The sequence below is a fragment of the Stenella coeruleoalba genome, assembly GCF_951394435.1.
Source record: "Stenella coeruleoalba genome assembly, chromosome: 7".
NCBI lineage: Eukaryota > Metazoa > Chordata > Mammalia > Artiodactyla > Delphinidae > Stenella > Stenella coeruleoalba.
Window position 1 is genome coordinate 92,742,981 of NC_137153.1, and position 19,602 is coordinate 92,762,582.

General features: G+C 38.1%; 1 long non-coding RNA gene across 1 annotated transcript in view; it reads left to right on the forward strand.

Moving 5' to 3' along the window:
* Window positions 1-10,926: 10,926 nt before the first annotated feature.
* The window catches only part of LOC307188641, a 140,903-nt gene continuing 132,227 nt past the window's right edge, over window positions 10,927-19,602 (forward strand). Inside the window, exon 1 of the long non-coding RNA XR_013829031.1 lies at window positions 10,927-10,968. This is a non-coding gene — a long non-coding RNA (uncharacterized lncRNA). The remainder of the gene's footprint in view (window positions 10,969-19,602) is intronic.

Genomic DNA, 19,602 nt, shown 5'->3' on the forward strand with positions numbered 1-19,602 from the left:
ATATTTTCTCAGGTCCTTTCTCTCTCTCTTCTCCTTCTGGGACCCCTATAGTGTGAACGTTGTTGCATTTAATGTTGTCCCAGAGGGCTCTTAGGCTGTCTTCATTTCTTTACATTCTTTTTTCTTTATTCTGTTCTGCAGCAGTGAATTCCACCATTCTGTCTTCTAGGTCACTTATCCATTCTTCTGCCTTAGCTAATCTGCTATTCCTTCTAGTATATTTTTCATTTCAATTATTGTATTGTTCATCTCTGTTTGTTCTTTAATTCTTCTAGGTCTCTGTCAAACATTTCTTGCATCTTCTCAATCTTTGCCTGCATTCTTTTTCCGAGGTCCTGGATCATCTTCACTATCATTATTCTGAATTCTTTTTCTGGAAGGTTGCCTATCTCCACTTCATTTAGTTGAGGTTTTGTCTTGTCCCTTCATCTGGTACATAGCCCTCTGCCTTTTCATCTTGTCTATCTTTCTATGAATGTGGTTTTTGTTCCACAGGCTGCAGGACTGTTGTTGTTCTTGCTTCTGCTGTCTGCCCTCTGGTGGATCCATGTGTTTGTATTTTTTACATATTTTTTCCTGTAACTGATATCAAGTCTCATAGCATTGTGGTTGGAAAAGATACTTGATATGATTTCAAGTTTCTTAAATTTACCAAGGCTTGATTTGTGACCCAAGGTATGATCTATCCTGGAGAGTGTTCGATGAGCACTTGAGAAGTGTCTTCTATTGTTTTTGAATGGGATGTCCTATAAATATCAATTAAGTCCATCTTGTTTTATGTGTCATTTAAAGGTTGTGTTTCCTTATTTATTTTCATTTTGGATGATCTGTCCATTGGTGAAAGTGGGGTGTTAAATTCCCCTACTATTTTTGTGTTACTGTTGATTTCCCCTTTTATGCCTGTTAACATTTCACTTAAGTATTGAAGTGTCCCTATGTTGGGTGCATAAATATTTACAATTGTTATATCTTCTTGGGTTGATCCCTTGATCATTACGTAGTGTCCTTCTTTGTCTCTTGTAATAGTCTTTATTTTAAAGTCTATTTTCTGTGATATGAGAATTGCTACTCCAGCTTTCTTTTGATTTCCAGTTGCATGGAATATCTTTTGCCATCCCCTTACTTTTAGTCTGTATGTCTCCCTAGGTCTGAAGTGGGTCTCTTGTAGACAGCATATATACAGGTCTTATTTTCGACCCATTCAGCCAGTCTATGTCTTTTGGTTGGAGCATTTAATCCATTTACCTTTAAGGTAATTTTCAATATATATGTTCCTTTTATGGTTTTCTTAATTGTTTTGGGTTTGTTTTTGTAGTCTTTTCCTTCTCTTCTGTTTCCTTCTTAGAGAGGTTCCTTTAGCATTTGTTGTAAAGCTGGTTTGGTGGTCCTAAATTCTCTTAACTTTTCCTTGTCTTTAAAGGTTTTAATTTCTCCATCAAATCTGAATGATATCTTTTCTGGGTAGAGTAATCTTGGTTGCAAGTTTTTCCCTTTCATCACTGTAAATATGTCCTGCCCTACCCTTCTGGCTTGCAGTTTCTGCTGAAAGATCAGCTGTTAATGTTATGGGGATTCCCTTGTATGTTATTTGTTGATTTTCCCTTCCTGCATTTAATATTTTTTGTTTGTATTTAATTTTTGATAGTTTCATTAATATGTTTCTTGGTATGTTTCCCTTGTATTTATCCTGTATGGGACTCTCTGTGCTTCCTGGACTTGATTGACTATTTCCTTTCCCATGTTAGGGAAGTTTTTGACTACAGTCTATTCTAATATTTTCTCAGGTCCTTTCTCTCTCTCTTCTCCTTCTTGGACCCCTATAATGTGAATGTTGGTGCATTTAATGTTGTTCCAGAAGTCTCTGAGACTGTCCTCAATTCTTTTCATTCTTTTATCTTTATTCTTCTCTGAGGTAGTTATTTCCACTATTTTATCTTGGAGGTCACTTATCCATTCTTCTGCCTCAGTTATTCTGCTATTGATTCCTTCTAGAGAATTTTTCATTTCATTTTTTGTGTTGCTCATCATTGTTTGTTTGGTCATTAGTTCTTGTTACTTGTTAAATGTTTCTTGTATTTTCTGCATTCTATTTCCAAGATTTTGGATCATCTTTACTATCATTCCTCTGATTTCTTTTTCAGGTAGACTGCCTATTTCCTCTTCATTTGTTTGGTCTGGTGGGTTTTTACCTTGGTCCTTTATCAGCTGTGTATTTTTCTGTCTTCTCATTTTGTTTAACTTACAAAGTGTATGGGGTCTCCTTTTCTCTGGCTGCAAGTTCGTAGTTCCCGTTGTTTTTGGTATCTGCCCCAGGTGGGTGAGGTTGGTTCAGTGGCTTGTGTAGGCTTCCTGGTGGAGGGGACTGGTGCCTGTGTTCTGGTGGGTGGGGCTGGATCTTGGCTTTCTGGTGGGCAGGACCACGTCTGGTGGTGTGTTTTGGGGTGTCTGTGAACTTAGTATGATTTTCGGCAGCCTCTCTGCTAATGGGTGGTGTTGTGTTCCTGTCTTGCTAGTTGTTTGGCATGGGGCGTCCAGCACTGGAACTTGCTGGCCATTGGGTTGAAGCTGGGTCTTAGCATTGAGATGGAGATCTCTGGGAGAGCTCTTGCCAATTGATATTATGTGCGGCTAGGAGGTCTCTGGTGTTCCAGTGTCCTGAACTCGGCTCTCCCACTTCAGAATCTCAGGCCTCACACCAGGCCAGAGCACCAAGACCCTGTAACCCACACGGCCAGGTACATGGGGATTTTCTTGCCTGTTGGGAAGTCTGAGGTCTTCTGCCAGCGTTCAGTAGCTGTTCTGTGAGTGCTGTTCCACATGTAGATGTATTTTAATGTATTTGTTGGGAGGAAGGTGATCTCCACATCTTACTCCTCCGGCATCTTGAAGGTCCCTCTCCTTTTATTCTCTAAGTTAAATATGTATGTGTATAAAATCATACAACTACTTATTTAATCAGATAAATCATTCATCTAATTTAATAGTTTTAATGAGTTGTTGAATTATTTAGAAATGAATAGCTTGGTCTTTTGTTTGTCATGGATTTTACTGTCTAACCGTTGCTGTGGTCTGAGCCATTATTTGATATTGGGAAGCATGTATACTATTTAAGTTACTTTTTTATTAAAAGGATAGTGAATATTCCTGGCACCTGAACCTTTAGCATCTTGGAGGTGGTTGGCTGCTCTGCCTATATGTGTGGAGACCCTGAATTTTTAATAATAGTCATGATAATATTGCCACCAGTGCTACAACTCCTGTCATCTGCTCTGCTACCTTGCCTCTGCAAATGTTGTGCTTCTCCAAAATAGCAGGTGGGCCCAGAACACGCCACTGACACTGTTACTGATACTAGCTTTGTCCACTCAGCAGTCCACCAGGGGTTGCCCAGGCTTGTACTAGCAAGATTCACAGGGTGAATTTCCTGCCTCTGCAGCTGCTGTACAGCATTTCCAGGTGGAGTTTGTCTCAGTAACCCATATAACAGAATTTCCTAATTTAGTATTCAGCGTGGCTATGCTGGTATGAACTAGTTGAAAAGCAGCTCTAGGTATGCCAGCTGTATCAGTTAGGATGAAGTTCTGCTGCATATGACAGTTAGCTTCAACAAGACAGATGTTTATTTTTCTTTCTTACGTAAGAGAGTCTGGAGATAGGTAGTTCAGGGCTGCTATGGTAGCTTGATAGTCTCTAGGAATCTAGGTTCCTTCTCTTCTCTTTGATGCTCTGTTATACTTGGCATTGTGTCCTGTGGTTCAAAAGCTGCTGCTCTAAATCTGGTCATCACGCCATACCCCAGCCAGCAAGAAGGTGCGCAAATGGAGGGAAGAAAGGTTCAGTGCCTGCCGTTTAGAAGACTTCCTCGAAGTCCCACACAATATTTTTCTTTATATCTCTTTGTTTAGTATTTTACCACACAGTCATATATAGGAGCAAGGGAAGCTGGAAAATTTAGTCTCCAAACTGGGATGCTATATTTCTAAGCCATAATTAAGATGATAGCTAAAGACTGGATGGTAGAGACAACTTGCACTCTTCCACACCACCCCTTAATTCATTTTCCTGTTTCCTTAAGGAAGGTAGCAAAAGCACAAGGACACAAAGAAACAGATGGAAAATATAAAATGTTCACTCAAGCTATCATTGATAATTACTTTGATTCTGGCCTATGAACATATGAAAACACTTGCTAGGAAGAAATTTCTTCCATCAGTATACTGGAATATCAGCATCCTCTGGTCCTACCCTCACAGAAATCCTTGACCTGGACTTGGATGCTGATTTTAGTAATGATACTATTTTCAGTGTATGCGGCTTAAAGACTTTAGGGGAAGAAAATAGAGATCTGTGGTTCTGGATATTGCTGAGTGTGTTTGGTGTGCTTGAGAGGAACAGGGTAACACTGAATACAAAGCTGCTGATGCAGGTCCACCACTCAGCCAGATCCAATTGTGAAGAGTTTATAAGAAGAAACTGTATCTTCCCAAGAACTCTAGTCTGAGGGGAAAAAATAACAAAACCAAGTTCATGTTTGTGAGCATGCTGTACATTTTCAGAAGCTCCTTTATTGATATGTTTTAACTGCTTCCTACTCGCCCTGTTGGTGAGGGAGGGATTCCCATCCTAGGGTTGTGAGGATGGTCAAACACCTGAGACTTGACACTGGACAGATGAGTTTGATGGTAGTTCGTTAGTCCCACATACTCATAGCCTGGAGGAGGAGGATATTGTATGCTATACAGGGTCATTCAGGTGTTGGACTTGGGAACAGAGTGAAAAGCTCTGTCACAGTAAGAGGGTAGGATGCTCCCTGGCACCCATAGGAGGATGTGCTTGGCTTGTTTGAAGAATTTTGCAGATTGGTAGGAAGTTAAAACCAGCTACTCAGGTATGGCGGGAACTGTGGCTGACCCCTTTGATAAGGACGACTGTTTGGCTAGGAGACGTCATCTAAGGGAGGAGAGTTGAGAGGCAACCTTGCAGTTAGAGCATTCAAGGCTCTCCTATTTCACCAGATGTCAAGGCAGCACATAATAGTGATCCTTAATATTAGGCGGTACACCACATGCTGCAGATTTTTCTGCTCCTCATTGGATATCAGTTTAAACATGGAGGCTTGAGTCTTTGTAATTTACCTCTGTTTGCTAAGTACAGTAAATATTCAATACTTGACTAAATTTCCTTTTCTTTTAAAAGTATATTAATACTTATTTCAGAAAGAAGCCAATGGTTACAGGGTTTATAGTCTTGATATTGTATCAGGTAAAGAGAAAACATCAAATAGCTGTTTCTTTTTCTCTGCAGAAGACATGTCAGCAGTGGGACAGTCCTTACCATGAAGCATGCAGGGACCTTAGTGGCATGGGTCTCTGGCAAAGGAAAAGAAGCTGGACTGGGCTAGGGAAATTGACATAGCTCTATAACTGGCCCATAGGGGGAATGGTCAGATAATATGCAAAAAGATATGGTGAGCTCACACATAATTTAGGGTTGGCACTTATATCTTTTGGAGTAAACATCAGTGGTAGCGGTGATTTCCAATCTCAGGAAGGTAGCAGTACCTTGACAATGAATTATTAATTCAGTGGCTCTGGTAAAATGGAGAAGTCCTGTCCTGGGTGTGGTCACAGAGGTGTTTCATATGGCATCAGAGACAGTGCTTCTCACCCAGCAGGAAACACTGGTAGAGATAAACCATTGGGGATTGAATGATTCTAGCAGCTAAGGGACAGAGATTCTTAGGGAGAGTTTTGAGTGTCCAGGTTTTATCAGAAACTAATTTGTTTTTTTCTTTTAAAAATAACTGAATGGGGATACCCCTGTCCTATCATTCAGATTTTCTTTTATTATATCAGTGATGCAAAACATGTTAAACAAAATTTTTCCTCTTAGAATTTCAGTCTTTAAAAATATCTGTCAATTGTATGGGGGAAAAACATCCACTCTTGTTTGGAACACAGAAACTGTACTAAAATGAGTTAGGTTAATGTTACAACAAACACTAGTTGATCAACTACTATATTTTTGGCATTGAACTATGTGTTTAAAAGTCCTATAAAAATATGCATGACTGTCCCCTTTTCTATGCTCATAAATAATTGCAAACAAAGTAGTATGACGAGAGTTTCATGAAAACTGCTTTGTGTGCTTGCTTTGGAAGTGAAGAAGCAAAATATTCCATTGGTCTGATAAAAGAAAAGAAAAATATAGGGGAATCAAAGATAAGGTGAGACTTGAAAGATGGGTAGAAATGTTTTTTTAAAATAAAGTTTATTTTTATGCAAACTAATATGTACTCAAAATAAAATATTTCCAAAATGTTACAAGAAAAATGTAAAACAATTTCATCACTTTTTGATGAGTACTGATAACATTTTCATGCATAAGGCCTTTCATGTCTTATATTGTTTTACATACTCTACATACAATTCTCTAAATTGTATTTTCCTAAATTCTTAAAAACTTCTAGAATATACAGATTCCATAAAATACATGTACCATAATTTAAGCAATTCCCCACTCAGACAATTTGAACTCTGAATTTCTAGGAATAGATTAATCAAAAGTTGAGGTTACAATTTTAATGCTGTATTCTAGGATTTTAACTTTTTAAAGCCGTTGTTAAGGATGTGTTTCACCATACACTTGGCATTATAATTATAATTTTTAGTATTTACTCATTTATAGATTAAAATAATATGCAATTATTTAAGTTGAATTTATTTGGTTGAATATTTTATCCATTTACTTTCCAATCAGTTGAAATTTTTTATGTGAAATACATGTTTGACATTTCTATGCATTCACCTAATGTCATCTATGTGTTTCTAATCATTTATATTAATTCCTTTTATATTAGATATTAAACTAGGAAAAATATTCTTCTGTTATGCTTGTCTTAAATATTTTCCCAGTTTATTTTCTAAACAGTGAATATTTTATGTATTTTAATCTGTCAATTTATGTTTTATTTAAATAAAGTTTAGAAATGCTCTCAGACAGGAGATTTTATTGTGCATAGATATATTATAGACATTGCCTTTCAAGAGACTGTGAATTGGTGAAAGACTAGTTTAGTTGGAATAAAGATTTGTGCAACTCAGTACTGATGCCTAAATTTGGGAAGGTGGTTGGTGATAGAGTTAAGAGATCTGAATTCCAGTTCTGTAAAAAATGTCTTTGGGATTTTGATAGGGATTGAATTGAATTTGTAGATGTCTTTGGGTAGCTTGGACATTTTAACAACATTAAGTCTTCTAATTTATGAGCACAGGATGTTTTTCCATTTGTGTTTTGTTTAATTTCCTTCATCAGTGTTTTGTAGTTTTCAGTATATAAATCTGTCACCTCCTTAGTTAAGTTTATTCCTAAGTATTTCATTCTTTTTGGTGCTGTTGTAAATGGGATTTTTTTTTCCAAATTTCCTTTTCAGATAGTTTGTTGTTAGTGTATAGAAAGAATGGATTTTTTTGTGTGTTGATTTTGTATCCTGCAACTTTACTGAATTCATTTGTTGTCACAGTTTTTCTTAATGATGTCTTTAAGGATTTCTATGTATAAGATCATGTCATGTGCAAAACAGGTATAATTTTAATTCTTTCTTTTCAATTTGGATGCCTTTCTTTCTAATATTTTGCAATATTTGACAATATGAATGGACCTTGAGGACGTTATTCTAAGTGAAATAGCCAGACATAGAAAAACAAATACTGCATGATTCCACTTATATTAGGTGTTTAAAATAGTCAAATTTATAAACTCAAAGGCTGGAATGGTGGTTCTCAGAGGCTGTGGGAAGAAGGAAATGTGCAGTTATTAATCAACACAAAGTTTCAGTTAATAAGATAAACTCTGAAGATGTGATGTACAATATTGTACACATAGTCAACAATAATGTATGGTACTCTTAAAATTTGTTATGTTCTTATCTCAATGAAAATTTTTAAGAAATGGAAGTGCTTCAAAAAAAGGGATGGGGATGTTATGACTTTCAGCTCAGGAATGAATTTTCTTCAGTTGAGAATTGAGGGACCACTGAAGGTTTTGAACAGAGAAGTGCTATGATAAAAATGACTTTTTAGATAAGTTGTTGCTATGTATTGGATCAATTGGAAACAGGAGTGAGTGATTGGGGAAACCAGGTGTATTAGTTTCCTATTGCTGCTATAGCGAATTACCACAAACTTAGTAGCTTAAAATAACACAAATTTATTATCTACAATTCTGGAGGTCAAAAGTTAGAAACGGATTTCACTGGACTGAAATTAAGGTGTAGGTCAGACTGTGCTTTGTCTGGAGCTCTGGGGAGGATCTGTTTCCTTGACTTTTTCAGCTTCCAGAGGATACCTGTGTTCCTTAGCTCGTGACCCCCTGCCTCTGTCTTCAAAGCTAATAGGATAATATTTTTGAATATTTTTTTGACTATGAACATCTGCTTTCATAATCACATTTTTTCTGACTGTGACCCTTTTATCACCCTCTTATCAGGACACCTCTGGTTACATTAGACCCAACTGTATAATCCAGGATAATCTCCCCATGTCAAAATGCTTAATTTAATCACATCTGCAGAGTTCCCTTTTGCCATGTACTATAACATATTCACAGGTTCCAGAGATTAGGACACGGACATCTTTGGGGGACCATTATTCTATCTACCACACAAGCATAGGACATAAATTCATATGCGAATTAATGAAGACCTGAACTATAGTGATGGCTATGGGATTGATACTTCTCTGTACCTCCCTCTATAACTGATCCATCTTAAAAAGGCTATTGTCTCTCCCTATGCATGATCCTTTGAAGCTATCTATTTCTTACTTTTTATTCCCACTGAACCATTCTTCACTTTGCCAATTTTGTGTTTTTGCTAACTGTTGACTTCATCTAACGGTTATTTCCTATATCTTCTTTGGCTATCCAAATTTTGCTAATTCGTTGCTAAATTGCATTTCTTCTTGTGTTTAAAAGGAGATAAACCATACTTAAGTGATTTACTTCCCTGGTCTATGAGACTTCTGTTGAGTTTTTATTGTTTAGTCATTTTCAGAGTATTAGGCTTTTCCACGAACATGGCGGATAATTGCACTGAGTTAGTTCATTGCAAATCACACTGGAAATTCACCCAAACGGTTCATTTTAAAAAAAAAAAACAAAACTCAACGAAATAAATTTTCAATTCATGCATGTATGCAGAATCTAAGCTCTGAATCATTTTTGGTTTCTCCCTGTTTTTCCTCCCCTCTGGTCAACAAACCATTTACATTAAAACAAAAACAAAAAAGCCAACAGGATAGTTAGCCTTCTCTCCTCATTTTAGAAAGGAAAATCTGAAGCTCAAAGAGATGTCATGATGAGGTCACCAAATTATATAAAAATATTCAAACCGCAGACTCATTTTTATAGCAGGCATCTTGCTATTACACCACACTGCCTGAAGTCCAAATCAGAAGAAGTTAGATTTATCAGAGCAGACATTTCAGGTTAGTTGGATTCTCTGGCTTTCCATATCTGTCCCTGATATCCAGTGGTGCCTGGGTCCCTGGGTCAATCTGGTCCATTTCACAGAGCACAGTCAAAAGATCAGAAGAGAAGCCTTTGCTGGCTGGCTGACATGTGGATATTTTTCTCTCACCCATTAAAAAGGTTTTACCAGATCCAGTTTCATAGTCCTGCAAATTTGGGAACTGCCTTTTTTTTTTTTTTAATTCTTGATGGCATTTTATTTATTTATTTTAACATCTTTATTGGGGTATAATTGCTTTACAATGGTGTGTTAGTTTCTGCTTTATAACAAAGTGAATCAGTTATACATATACATATGTTCCCATATGTCTTCCCTCTTGCGTCTCCCTCCCTCCCACCCTCCCTATCCCACCCCTCCAGGCTGTCACAAAGCACCGAGCCAATATCCCTGTGCCATGCGGCTGCTTCCCACTAGCTATCTACCTTACTACGTTTGTTAGTGTGTATATGTCCATGATTCTCTCTCGCCCTGTCACAGCTCACCCTTCCCCCTCCCCATAACCTCAAGTCCGTTCTCTAGTAGGTCTGCGTCTTTATTCCTGCCTTACCCCTGGGAACTGCCTTTTAAAACTGCTAGTCTGAGGTGGAAATAGGGTCAAGCCTTTAATCACAAGATGTATGAGAAAGAGGTGATAAAGTTAGGTACTGTGTGAAAACAGGCATATTGGGAAGTCTAGGGTTGGTGGCTTTTTCTTTGAAGAAGCAAAAAGGCAACAAACAGCTTAAAGAGCTAGGAGTGAGACAGCATGCATTCACAAATCTTTATTGGTGAATGTCTTCCAGGATATTTATCTGGTCACAGAAGGATCATCAGCTGACTAGTGAGAAACTTAGATATAAGACTATATCTAACATCTCTCTACATTTATCTCTTTAATAACATACTTCCTCATTTTCTCTTAGCTTGGAATGTGGGCAGTTCCTGGTGACTGGGTTTCAAGTAGGTTGTCCCCAGCTTAGGATGGTTTGACTGCTGAGTTTCGGACTTTATGATGGTGTGAGAGGGACATGCATTCAGTAGACCACACTCGGATTTTGAATTTTCATCTTTTCCTGGGTCAGCAATATGGAGTATCCTGGGCTGTGATACTCTCATGACGCAGGGCAGGGCAGCGGCCACAGCTCAGTCAGCCACATGATACCCTTACAACCATTCTGAACTCATACAGCCATTCTGTTGTTCACTTTCAGTACAGTATTCAATAAATTACCAGAGATTTTCAACATTTTATTATAAAATAGGCTTTGTGTTAGATGATTTTACCCAGCTGGAAGCTAATGTAAATGTTCTGAGCACGTTTAAGGTAGGCTAGGCTAAACCATGATGTTTGGAAGGTTAAGTGTATTAAATGTATTTTTGACTTACAGTATTTTCAACTTGTGATAGGTTTATCAGGACCTGACCCCGTCGGAAGTCAAGGAAAATCTGAAGCACAGAATGTAAGTGCCATGACAGACAGAAGTGTGTGTGTGTGTGTGTGTTAAACCTTAAAGCATAACTCTTGAATTACTATAGCATGCTCCACTCTTCAGCAGAAAAGACAGATTGCATAGTGTGTCACTTACTGTGAATGTACCAACAATGCAGAGTTCAAAAGTACAAATGTTATAGCCAGAAACTTTGGGTTTCTTGGAAAGATTTTTGAGAAATCTTTTAAGATTGTAGCTGTCTAAAACTCTGCCTGCAAGAAATTTTCACATAGGTTCTGTCATACCCTGTAAAAGACTAGCTCATAAATGGGAGAACAATTGTTCTGATATAGAGTGATTGCATTTCAGTACTCTATGTGAGAGCAGGAATAAACAGGTAAGGAACTAGCAAATCTTCTAGAGGACAGTGCTTTATTGCCACAAATACCTACCCTAGGCTAACTTCACCCTAAGTCACTGTAATAAATGACTGCTGAAATCCAAAAGGAACAAAAACTTATTGAACATTTCGACACCTGTAGCCAATGCAGTGTTTTAACCAACAAGAGGCTTGAGGGTGATGAAATGTAATTGTGACAGCTCTGACAACTTTGCTAACCGACAAATTCTATTCAGGTAAATGCAGACCCTCCCTATGAAACAAAAATATATTGTAATTCTACTGTGGCAAATACAGTAAGACAGTAATAAAGTGATAAACTGTAGTGAGGGATGGAAACTGAAGAACCCTGGGAAAAATACACCTGGTGCTAAGAAGTGACACTGGGGTTCAGGAAAATCTAGGAAGGAAAGAAGAAAAGTGACATAGTGATCACCTACAGTACTTTAGGCATGGCCTGTGCCTTCCGGAATATGAGCCTGTCACAATCAGTGTGTAACTAAGAAGGTTGTTCCAGTACTTGCAGAAATAGGAACTAATAATCTATTTGATATCAAGCTGAGAAAAAATTCATGGTCCTTTCTAAAGTTCTGTGCATGTGTTACTTCCCTGGTGGTCCAGTGGGTAAGACACTGTACTCCCAATGCGGGAGGGCTGGGTTCGATCCCTGGGCAGGGAACTAGATCCCGCATGCATACCGCGACTAAGAAGCCTGCATGCCATAACTAAAAAAAAAAAAAAAAAAAAAGACCCCACATGCTGCAACTAAAGATCCCGTGTGCCACAACGAAGATCCTGTGTGCCGCAACTAAGACCCAGCGCAGCCAAAAAAAAAAAAAAAAAAAAAAAAGCTGTGTATGTGGAAGAGTTCTAAATTATTTCAGGTTTAAACAAACAAGGAGGTGTAACCAATGCCTTGCCTGCCCATTTAAAAAAAAGGAATTAAAACAATGGTATATACTAGGAACTCTTTCTGTCTTATTCTTATTTATACCCCAAGTGTTTAAGAAAGAGTCATACAGAAGATATATTTTGAATAAGTGTGGGTAAAGGAATTTGGTGTTTGCAAACTGAAGTTGATTGGGAGTTCTTATTGTTTGTATGTATGTATTAGATACACTTGAAACTGTGTCTGGGCATTGTATACACTTCTCTGTTAATAACTTTGGAATATAATTGGTGGTGTGTGTATATATATATATTACATGTAATTATAATGAAATTATTATATTTAATATATATTACATAGAATTGATATAGTTGGTAGTTCTGAGTGGGAGGAGCTGTGTTAATTAAAAATCATTAGAAAAATAAGAATAAATTAATATAAATATACTATTTGAATAATTAAGACAGTATTGTTATCGTGGTAGCAGAAGTTTGAGATGGAATTTGAAGAATTTAGTACCACTTGGTCAATAAACAATGAAAAACTAATCAATACCAGGTTTTCTGTTGCCTTCCATAGAGTGCTCCTTTTAGGAGTTATTCTTGGTCACCGTTTATATTATATACTTCTTTCCAATATTTTAAATATGAGTTAAATTAGTACAAATACAAGCTAGGTTAAGCAACTGACAAATGACTGCTGGCTTACTCTCCACTACATTTGGAACAAATTAAGGTGTATTAGATAAAATTAGGCCAGAGACCAAGGAACGACTCTTTCCTGCCTCAGATCATTGCTTCTCCTCTTCATACAGTTCCACAGAGATAGGGACATAATGAACTGTCACTTTATCATCAACTGGGATTGTGTCCCAAGTGGACGGCTGAGCTAGAATGTGGACTTTTCAGCTTCCTACTGACAGTACTTCTCCTCAGACCCATATCTTGGACCTCACTACCCTCTGGCTACTTTTAAGAAAGGGCAGGAGAAAGAGAAAAGTGATAGGGTCTGTTCAGGGATGGCAGACCCTAGGGGACCTTACTTTCCCAGCAGAGGAAGAGAGCTTTACCCATATGTAAGACTCTTAAATATACAGTTACTTCTTCCACTAGCAGTGGCAGTCTGATCATTCTTTATCAGAGTAATAAAATTTTTCCTTCCAGTATTTGCAGGCTGGAGTGAGAAGGGGAAAGAATGTAAGGGAGGAAGGAGTCTTGAGTATGTCCTGTCCTTAATGGCCTACAGTTTTTGATTAAATGCAGATACAGTCACAAATTCCAATTAAATGTTATTATAGTCACAGAAATATATGCATTCATAATGTGGAATTAGGACTATTTGGCCAATGCTTTGCCACATCCTTGGAGAAATTTCCAGTTACTTTGGGATCTTAGAGATCTAGGGCACAGTGTAAGTCAGACAGGAAAATTGAGTGATTTCATTTTCCTCATTGAATACATCTATCACAAAGGTATAAGATCCTAGTCAACCAAATATCAGAGGCAGCTGCAGCCAATTTACCCCCACGCTCATATCAGTCTTTCCAACCAGTCTCTTATATCCATTGAGGGTTTACAATACTTAGTAATTTAACCTTGATTAGGGGCAAAAAAAAGTATAAATGAGACCTGAAGGTGTTAGTGAGAAAGGGTGACCATGGGTTGGTTGCCCTTTGCTAGCTCTGGGTCCTCTCCCTGCCCATGATTATGCAGGAATATGTGTCCATCTAGATGTCTGGCTGAGCACGTACAGGTCAGTGGAGAGACTAGTTCCATGATTATAAGTACTAGAACACAGCCAGGGAGATGTGAAGACTAACCAGGGTTTCCAGATTTATATTTGAGATGGAGATTTTAAGAGCATACAGGTGGATAGTAGAGAAATCATGAATAGTTCTTCCCCTCTCACCCCCAATTAAGGGCAGATATTATGTCTGATTTCTAAGATGAATAAATAGGAAAACAGTATGTACTAACATGAGATCTATGTACAGGTTTTGTGGCATACAGGGAGAAGAACATTTAAAATGCAGATGCAGATATGGTGGTAATACATTGTAGTACGTGGAGATAAATTTTAAAAGCTATTGTTCTGTAATTTCAATAATTCAAAACATGAACACTGTGAAACAAGAGAACAAAGAGGAAATAAGGCAAAGGACCGAGATGAAAATAGAGCCAGACAAGGTAAGTAAATATCAGGATGATACTAAAACCTGCCATGTGAGAAATAAACTATGCATTAGATATAATAAAGATAAAAACTGACACCACGGAAAAGGGAATGAGTGATGTGAGACGCACATTTGGGAAACTTTTCCAGGATACAGAGTGAGAAGATTAAGATATGAAGATGATGACAGCTAAGATGAAACATGAAAGATTATGGAGAACCAACATAACAGATAAATAAACAAGATATCAAAAAGAATGGTAAAATCTCAGTAAGCAAAGTTGTGACTATAGAAAACTTTCCTAAACTGAAGAAAGCATTGAATCTGTGGAGTAAATAGTCTCCCTGAGAAGCAGGCAGTATTAATGAAATGAAGCCAATATTTAGGTACTTCCTACTGAGATAATCTGAATTTCAAAGGATATAAGAAAAAAAATACAAACATCCAGGTAGGAAAAAATCAGATTATTTGTATAGAAAAAAAATATTGTATAGAAAAAAAAAAAGATCCAGACATCCTGGATCTAGGATGTCTCCCTTGCTAGATGGCAATGCTAGAAGCAATATTTAAAGTGGTGGGAAGACAATGACAATGTTATGACTAAAGATCCCACATTGAGACATATTGCCTATTTTGTGCAGTGGCAACAGAAAGATACTGTATAATATGCACAACTCATGAGATGTAGTACAAAAGTTCCATCCAGGTAATATTACTAAGAGATATTCTCAGACAAAGAGATGAATCATAATGAAGAAACTGAGAATGGTGAAGTTATAAGAGTACTGGCAGTTATAGTAAAAATCAGTTAAATGAATAGCATAAGTAATTATGATGATTACCAACATAATCAAAATATAAATTTCAAAACAAATTTTAAAGAGAATATTAATATAAATTATTAAAATGTAATATTAAAACCTGGGTATAAAATTCTAGATTAGGCAATGAGTGGGGAAGTTGGTAGAAATAGAAGCATTAACATTAGAGGGATATTGGGTTTTGTGTGCATTTTCTTTTTCTCTAACGACCTTGGTGATTATCTCAGAAAGTTCATTTACTTGTGTTTTTATATACACAATCATTTTATTGATAATTGTTCACAGTATCTATTCCTTTACAATAGTTTTGTCTCTTCTGCTTTTTGTTTCTGTACAGATTTTGCAGAAACAAACACAGAAACCTGCTGTTGCCACTGGCGATGACCAACAAGGCCTGCATAGCAGGGCTCCCAGTTTCCAAGCCTGGCTTATTCTTTCCTTTGTTGTTTGGCCCAATCAGTCTCATAATTATCACTGGCAAGGCTGTTTCTGGCATGAAGGATCCATAGCAGATTCCTAATGCTTGATTTCCTAGGACTGCCAAGGTATTCAGACGAAGTCAGCTTTAGATTGCTCTGTGTGGCAAAACTATTGCCTTTGATTGTTAATTAGTCCTTCGATCTGTATTGACAATGTCAGTCTAGCAAGTGTCTATCGCCTTGGGAATGCAGCTCTTCTTTCACATACACACTTGTTGGTAATTTTAGAAGCATATAATGGTCACTGATAGCCTGGTCTGTGAGTGACACATGGTCCTAATTAGGAACCAGACTGCATTTAAAACAGCAGGAAGAAAACTCAGGCTGCTCCACAGGGCAGTTTTGCAGTGGAGGCAAGTTGCCTTCCTAGTTCCAACCTGTCCTTTCTGATCAGAGGGTCTCACAGCCTCTGCCCACCTGGGCTCACATTGTGCTTCTTCTCCATCCACCCTGTTCCATTTAGGCCTCTCCTGTCCAGATATGGCTGTTGCTCTCCTCTGAACCCAGACTTATAGTCAACAAGCTTTCTCCCCTTGTCGATTGTATGATTTCCCCATCTTCCCCCTCTGTTTAGGTCCTCACGGTTAGGACCACTTAGCTTCCACCTGCAGTGTTGGTCCTGCCCATAATTCCTAGAACTAAATCTGACCGGAGACAGGAAGTACTGAAATAGTTCTACCTCCAAAATTGTCCTACTTGCTGTTAGTCTGATCCTTACATAAGCCCAAGTTTTCTTAACTGGGGTCCTGTTCTCATGACTGGGATTTTGTTTTGATGATATGTCATGTTCCTCAGGTCCTGGCATGCTGTCATGCTCTCCCAGGCTTTTCCCAGGACTAAAACCCTGTCCCAAAACCCATTCTGGTGGCTGAACTCTGACTTTCCTGACGTTTACTGATTCCAGGCCTCCTGGATATGTTGTCTCTCTGCTTTGCCAGCTTTGCCAACTGGGATACTCTGCTGATTCACTGTGAAGCTTTTCTGCTTAATACACATGTGGATTGGGGCTTGCTATCTTTTTGCTCTTCATCAGTATTTTTTCCTTTTCTCTGTAGCATGACTCATCTATGTAGCTTTTCTGGGTCTCAACCGAATGACAGTGATGCTTAGCAAGGTCTGTCCACTCTGTTCGGGCCAGAACTCAGTCTCCCAGCGCTGTACACTATCAGACATCTCAGTTCAGTTCTTGACTTCAGAACGATTCCTTTCTGTTTGGCCTCACAGAATTTGGTGCCACACAAGTGCAGCCCAGCCTCTTCCAAGAACCCATGGGAATAACCCATACCTACTTCTTTCTATAGCTCCCACCTTTCTGGTGCCCTGCTCAGCACCCTGCTCTCCAGTCTCTGCCTTCTCAGCTCAGCAAGACCATTGCTTTTTGCAGGGGCCTCAACTCCTTGCTTCATGATGGGAAACTGCTTTCTGATAGAAAGCTAGGGCAAAAGTGGGATTCATCCAACGTACTTTCCTTCTCTCCAGAATTACAGACCTGTTGGTAGTCTAATGCCTCAAAATAGTTATGTCATATATTTTGTACAGTTACATGGTTGTTTTTTATGGTAGGTTAAGCCTGAAACCTGTTACTCTGCCATGGCCGGAAGCATGGAATTTTGTGTTTTTGTTTTTATTGATAGTGTACAAAAGTTTCTGTCAGTTTCACAACTTGTTATTGATTATGTCATGTACATTTTTAGTAGCTGTCAAATTTGGGAAATCCTTTGTCAAGTTCTCTTTATATATGAATTAATGCAACTGCTCAATATCCCTTTAGCTAGATCTCCAAAGTGGCCACAGCTACTCCATATCACCAGATAGGAGGCTAAATAGACAAAAAGTCAGAGTGGAGAAACAGGGTCATAAGGGACTACTCTTAAAATGTCCAACTTGGACAAGTTTACAAAAATAGAGGAGCATGTGAATACAATGCTGGAGCCTTGCCCAGACTTTGGAAGTGACATGTGCAAAAAAAAAAAAAAAAAAAAAAGAAAGGAAAAAGTGTCCTTAAATTGCATTGCTTCATAGTACATCGGTTTCTTTTGCCATCTTCTGACCAAGGATTTCTGCCATTTTCCACTTGCCATTTTTATAGAGTCTACCCTCTGTTCTGAGCCTGAAAAAATCAATTCCTGCCTCAAAAAATCAGTTATTTTCTCAGGATTTTTGACATACCATGTTTAGTCATCCCCTTCCCCCAAAAGACCATATCCAGCTTCATGATGTCTCTTTATAACCCTAAATTTGAAAGATATTAAACTGTTACCCACAGATATCCTAGCCCTGCCTGATGAATTTATCCTCTGATTTGACTATTCCAAGCAGATCTCTGAAAGTCCAGATACCTCAGAATAGGAAAGCCTTGCACAATTGCTGAGAACCCACAGATCTTAAAAGTGAAGGAGGGGCTTCCCTGCTGGCACGGTGGTTGAGAGTCCGCCTGCCAATGCAGGGGACACGGGTTCGTGCCCCGGTCCGGGAAGATCCCACATGCCGCGGAGTGGCTGGGCTCGTGAGCCACGCCTGCTGAGCCTGCGCGTCCGGAGCCTGTGCTCTGCAACGGGAGAGGCCACAACAGTGAGAGGCCCGCATACCACAAAAAAAAAAAAGTGAAGGAAATTGTGTTGGAGTCCACAGAGCATTTTAATTAAAATAGAACTTTAGGGTGTACTGTAAAAGTAGAAATTATACATCCTGGAAAACACTCCTTTACAAATATTAAATTATTTTTTGGCATATTTTTTGACACTTATTTGTGAAACTAGAGTTAGTTACTCAGAAGTATTTGGTTTTAGAAATTGAACATAATCTCTGGGATTAAAGCCTAAAGATGGTCAATGTTGACATTAAAAAGTAGCTTTGGGGACTTCCCTGGCAGTCCAGTGGTTGACTCCACGCTCCCAAAGCAAGGGGCACGGGTTTGATCACTGGTCCGGGAACTAAGATTCCGCATGCTGCATGGCGCGGCCAAAAAAAAAAAGTAGCTCTGTTCGTTCATCATTTAGTACAAAGATAGTCGTTATGAGGATATTTTTCAGGTTGAGAAGATACCATATGTACTCACACATAAGCATTTTCTTTTATATATTATAAACTTGATATGGTAGAAATATGACAGATTTTCATTTCTTCAGATTAGCTAGCATAGGCCTTCCCAGATAAAGATGAAATATCATTTGTGTTGTATTCTGCCTGAAATAACATAGATTTAGGAATTCTACCTTTAAGTGGGAAGACCCTGAAGGATACTAATTAGTAGATAACCCATTTCTTATCTAGGAGTCATAGGTCAGAAGAATTTGTATATAGTTTTAATTCCCTGATAAAAATTCATATTTATGTTGATTATTTAAAATATGTAGGTAAACCTTTCATGTATCACGCTAGTTTGTAAATCAGAAAAATTCTCTGGGGAGGCATATGAAAAGCTAATTAGAGCAGTAGGAAATCACTCTTCATTTCTGTAAAGATACCTAAAATAATTTTTAAAAAGGAAAATTAAAATGTGGCATTCTCAAAGAATTGGACCTAGATGAGGCATCTTAGAGCAGTAGCTTACTCTGTGAAATGATAGTTTTCATACTCTAGTTTTTATCTCTATAACTCATGGAAGTTTTTAGAAAGGTCTTTGATGTGGCTTTGACCCTGTTTGGCTGCAATGGACCTCATCTGTTTATGGCATAATATTCATTTCCCACCTTTCTAGGAGTATCTTTGGCAAAGGTTCCATCTCTCATTTTCGTCATGTGATTCAGGCAGGATTACTCCTACCACTGGCCATTTTGAGTTCTGTCTTCTGCACTTGTAACTGAAGTACTAATATTTGTGACTTAATTTTGTTCCTTTTGTAATAGATGATAAACGATGACAATCCCCACAGAACTTATATTCGGATAAGGAGAAAATGT